Source organism: Eublepharis macularius, chromosome 1 (genome assembly GCF_028583425.1).
Source record: "Eublepharis macularius isolate TG4126 chromosome 1, MPM_Emac_v1.0, whole genome shotgun sequence".
Lineage (NCBI taxonomy): Eukaryota > Metazoa > Chordata > Lepidosauria > Squamata > Eublepharidae > Eublepharis > Eublepharis macularius.
In genome coordinates, this window is record NC_072790.1 from 55,545,417 (window position 1) to 55,551,416 (window position 6,000).

Genomic DNA, 6,000 nt, shown 5'->3' on the forward strand with positions numbered 1-6,000 from the left:
TTGGAACATTTCTGGTATTTAGTAACGGGTATTGTTTGTGTCTAAATATGATGAGTACATATCTGACCTACAGTTAGATCCCTTTCTTAAATATATAAACCTTGGCCATTCCACACAGCCCTAATAATAACCACGCTTGGAGAATAACAATGTGACATTAACATCTATTTTTTCTGGGCATTGCCTGAAGTATAAGATATTGTCCCAAGACTTGTATATCAGCTGCTATTAAACTTTACCTTTCCTCCTATGGGATAGTAGTATGTTGAAAATTTCTGGCCATTTCTCCTGTCCTTTTCCTAGGAATTTCATCACTGAACAAGTCTGCTGGCAGCAAGAATCGTGACAGCCTGATTGCCTTTTACATTTTTTTCTCTATTGAATAGCAGGATCAGACTTTGGAAGAACTTTTAACTGTTTCCAGCTGGTAAATCATTCAAGTAAAGTTTCCTCCTCCTGTTGGGATGTGTACTAATCTCCTCACAATGTTTTCTTCACCCCATTCGTGCAGTGTTCATACCACAAAAGGCCTGACTCCAGTGGGAGGTGGTGAGGGGGGCTCCATTGTTCTACACTAATTCCGATTTTGCTCTCAGAAACAAGAGAGATGGACAAAAATAGACAACATCTTGAGGCCCCTCAGTACATGTCTCAGGATATGGCTGAAACGGGTAAAGCTTATCTCCCAGCCCAAGTCCTGGTGACCCTACAATCAGATAAGGTCCTCCCCACCATGTCCAAAATCTTTTTGACTTTAAAACCATAACTCTCTAAAAGCCATTCACCTTTATAGAGGAGAGGGAGGTAAGAGCGCTAGAGGGAGAGTACCAGAGGGAGAGCAGGAACCCAACACTAGGGTTTTCATGCCTGCATTTCAGGGTCTTCCTCTCTCCTGAGAGAGAAATGCAGCACCAGCTTGACCAGGAAGGAATGACTGAAGCTACAAGGTCCTTTTTGGCCTCCACCCATGCAGCTGTCTACTCCCTTCCCATTTTGCGGTTCTTCAACCTGCAAGCTAATTTACTGGCTCTTGTATTTTTGCTTGTTTTTTCCTCTTGGAGCCTGTTTGTTACATTCTTTTATCCTCTCCCCCTCTCCAGTGCTTACTTTTGGAAGGCATTGTGTGGATAATTCTGGCACAACCTTGACCATTAATCATATGTACACATCTAATGCATTTTGCAGTAAGGGAGCTGTCGGAGTGTACAGTATGAGATTCGCTTCTGGAATATTTAACAGGAAATGTCATTTATTTGGACTATGCTGGGCACTCTGCAAATCTGGAATGCTTTAGCAAATATCCATTTACACAAAATGGAGACTAATTTAGCCTCTTTAATGGGGATTGGCCTGAAAATGTGTTGGGGAAACAGGACTGGGCAAGAGAAGGAATCATATGAGAGCATGGGGCATGAGTTTTGTCCAGGAAATAGTGGTCTTTTCACTTTAAGACACTTTGTTCTTAATCCTGCTGATCCATAAGATGTGTGGAAGTGGGCAAAATTAGTGTCAGACATATAATGATAATGATAACTGTGCTTATATACTGCTCTTCTAGACAGATTTGTGCCTCACCCAAAGCGGTGAACAAGTTAGTGTTATTATTATCCCCACAATTCAGCTGGGGAGCTGGGGCTGAGAGGAGTGGCTTACCCAAGGCCATCTACTGAGTTCATGGCAGTAGTGGGATTCGAACCAGTAGCATGCTGATTCTCAGCCAAACCACTTAACCACTGTGCTACAGCAGCTCTCATACAATACTAAAATTAGGGCTTCCCTGTAACATTGGAAATTTATTGTAATAGTACCAATAAGTGCTTGCATAGTCCCAATTAAAATATATACCAGTTACATATAAAATATGCAACAGTGGGCATTTTTTTGATGAAGCTACTTTTAAAAATACTCTTTCAATTTATATCAGTTTTTAAAGTTGCATTACAGTGTTTGACTCAGCATAGGCATAAAGCTCATGATTAGGACTAGAGGTGCACATGGACTGAAAAATGGACCAAAATTTTACATGGACCAAGCTGGTTCAGTGTTTGCAAGCTGGTGAGTCATGGGACATGCCTTTTTTCACGGATGCAATGACTTTGGCAGGTCCATCAATCCATTGGTCCATGAAACCAGACATCCCAGTGCCAAGCAATCAACTCCCTAGGCAACGTAGGAGCCACATGCAGATGTTCAGCTGCCCTGGAAACACACCAATCTTATCCTGAAAATGCTGATAGGCAGCTCTGGCTGCTAACCAGAGAGCTCCCATTATTCTCTAGGTGAGTGGTTTAGTATATAAGACACAGCGCAGAGCTAGTTTCACTTTCCAGCATGCAGTTATTGAGCGAGGAACTGCTTGCTGCGGGAGGGGTTTTTTTGCATTGTGTGTTGTGAGAGGAAGGCTTGGGGCTTGTGCTGCAGCAAGGCTCTGGGTGGGAGCAAGCTTATTGGGTTTTCTCGACTAAGGGCTCATTCTTGTTTCTCCTTTTTTCCCTTTCAATTCTTATTTGCTTGTGGGGTGGTAGGTTAGCCTACAGCTGTGCTGCAACCCAGTCTCAGAGCTGCAGTCAGGCTTTGGGTGCAAGCTTATTGGGCTCCTTGAGGGCTCACTCTTCTGTCTCATTTTTTCCCCTTTCAATTCTTATTTGATAGTGGGGTGTTGGGCCCCCGCCCATTGCAAGCCAATGTAAGTCAATTGGCTTTTGCGGCTCCTATTCTATGTACTGGAAGTTTCCTGGGGGTGGCTGCTTTGGGGTTCTGTAACTCTGACGTCCAAAATGAAATCTTGGCCAAACTTGGAGGGTGACTGGAGGAGAACTTTCTGAAGACACACTGTGAGTTTGGCATCTCTGAGTGCAAAGGTGGCAGTGCTAGGATCCTTGAAATTGATGGACCATGGACCAGTGAACTGGTACATGAACCTGAGTGGATCCGTGAATGGTCTGGGGGTCTGTGAAACATGGTCCATGGGATCTGTGGTCCGTGGCTTTTTCCTGGTCCATGCCCATGTCTAATTAGGACCAAAACAAAGCAACCGAGCAACATTTGAAATGATTTAATACAAAATCACTTAGTTGCCATTCTGTGGTTCAAAAGGTAAAATGCAAAGCCCTTTTTGCTTTATAAAATAAAATCCTCATGGACTTGTCTAATCAGCATACCTGATTAGACATAACTTTTGCTATCAGGTTTCTAGCTGATTGTTGATTTAAGGAAATTCCAAGTTTGGTCCCTTTGCAAATTTCACATAAACATCAAGAGGAGATCATAATGGCAGAATGCTTATGGAAAACAAAGACAGCCAAGATAAATACCTTGGCAGATATTAAAATGATTGTGGAGGAATCCATAGCTCACTGCTACATAAGTGCAGTACTTTGGTTCTAATTTAATAATTTATTTTACTTTCATTTTCTGAGCCATTGTTTAGTAGCATGTAGTCAAGATTACTTAGTGTGTGTTAGTTCCCCCTTAATACTCTTTGACTACCCTACTATAATTACAATTAAGATAGTCAAAACAAATGGTAAAGGGATGGAATATTTTCTGCTCTTTTGTTACATTTCTGAAGGCGAAGGTGAAGTCCTAATTCACATTTGGACCAGTGATCAGTTCTCTCCACCATCCATCCATGTGTATTCTTGGCATTGTAGTGTAGTTTCAATAGACAATAAAATTATTGTGGAAGAATCCTGTAGGGGAGGTGAAGGTGGGCTGCCCTTCAGGAAAAGGTACACTAAACTTGCACTATCTATATGCTGACCTGTGTTCTCGTTATACCTTGCTGTGCCTGTAAATCTATTTCTAGAAACCTCACATGTAGACAGCTTTGTGTGCATTGTGTTGACATTATGGACTCCACTATTATTTCTATAAGCCCTTAAAATACTTTATTATTAGAATGTTTTCTTGAATAGTAGGCCCTGATTTGGAAATGCTGCTTTCTAGAGGGATTTCTGCAAAGGCTGGGTGAGGGATTGCAGAATGGGGTGGGGGAGGAAGGAATCCATGAGGGATGTTTTCTTCCTGAGGAGGTGAAGATTTCTTTTTACGGAAGGAGTTCCAGGGAAGGCAGCCTGAGAAACAGTGAAAAGGGCAGCTGGCAGATGAGCCATCTTCTGGTGTAGTGTTTTTGTTCTGCAGAGTCTGAGCTTTCTCTTGCTGCAGTGAGGAAAAGTTGCTTCTCAGAGCCTGTGAAGAGGAGAGAGACCACGCCAAGCATCCAGACCTTCCTGGAATTTAAGATCCCGGAGAGGAAAGACACTGACTTCTTCGCTCACCTTGGATTTGGCTGTATACTCGCTCGAATTTTTTGTCAATAGTGTTTTGTACAAAACTCTATACCCTTTGTTTGGCCTGCATTTCAATAAAAGCTATGTTTATTTAAGCACTGGTTCATCTTTCAATTGGGATATCTAAAACTCTGCGGCTACTGACCTGGCCCTTGTAAACCTGAAAGGGTTACACTTCTATAAAAGGATCAGGGCCTCTGACCCTTGGAGATCATAGATTCATAAGGAAGAGCTGCCAATAGAGAAGGCTGTTTTTCAGTATGCCGCCCTTCAACAGCAAGGAGGATGGATACAAACTTTGCATTTAGCCATTGTTGAAGGATGGCTGTTTGCTGTTATTCTTCCTCTTCCCCACACCTACCTTTATCAGGCAAAGTTGTTGTGACGCCTCCCATAGCACTGAAACAGCAGGCTACATGCATAGTTCACTAGCCTTCATTCTTTAAAAAAAACCTTAAGTTTTAAAAAAGTAAGAATCATAGGCTTAGATCCTAAGGAATGCAAAGGAATTTCCGCTCAAGGAAAACAACACTTCCAACTCCCACCTCTTACTGCAGCTTTCTGTGCCCCTGGAAACTGTTTTTCTTCTGTGTGTCAGTGGACTTTGCCATTAGAAGTGGGGGCAGGGGAGGGAAGCTTCATTTTAAAAATGAGAGTTGAACTGAAAGGATAACAGGTACTGGCAAAGCAAATCCAAGTTGACAATAAAATGAACAAAAAGAAAACTGGAGAAGCGGATTGCTAAAAGCTTTTAAGACAAACAATAAGCATTTCTTCAAATGCATCAGAAGCCAGAAAGTGGACAGGGGTGGCAAAGGAATGAAAAGATTGTTTAAGGAAGATGGGGAGAGGTCAGAAAAATTGGATGAATTATTTGAATCAATTTTCACTGGGAATTGTGGGGCATATCCCATGCTGGAGCCACAGTTTTCAGGAAAGAAGTCTGAAGAACTGAGAGCCAAGCTACAAGTGACGCCTGACACAGGTTGGACACTTGTAAGCTCCCCTCAAGTTTTGATGGGAAATGTAGGCAGCTAGGCAGAATGTTGGACAAGTGACAGTTGAAAAGTCCATTGGACAGCAGTCGGAGAGCCAAGCTGCAAGACCAGAACACCTACATTTCCCATCAAAACTTGAGGGAAGCTGACAAGTGTCCAACCTGTGTCAGGCATCAAATTAAGGGATGAAGTTCAACTTTTTAAAAGGGGACCAGGGAGGATCCAGGAAATTACAGGCCATTTAACCTAACATCTGTTCCATGTAGATTAGCAGAAGTTATTATTAAAGATAAAATTATTAAACATATAGAAAAAGGGGAAACCAGCATGGCTTTTGTCAAAGGAAGGCATGCCTCACTAAACTTTTGGATGTCTTTGTACAGTTTAACAAGCTTGTTGATAAAGGTTATCTGGCAGACATTATATATTTGGACTTTTGAAAGGCTTTTGACAAGGTATCTCCAGAGTAAGCTTAGCAATCATGGGATAAGAGGTGGTCTTTATAGATTAAAAAAATGTAAAAACTCCAAGAAAGAAAACCAGTGTTCCCCCCACTCTTCCCCCTTCTCCTGAGGTATGGTGCAGTCAGGGGGCATGTCCAATTAGGAAACGGGGGGGGGGCAAAGAGTTGACCTCCCCCTACCCTCTCCAATGTGACTCCCCCCATCTAGATTGGGCCTTCCCTCTGTTCTTTTCTGCAGCTAAAAAGC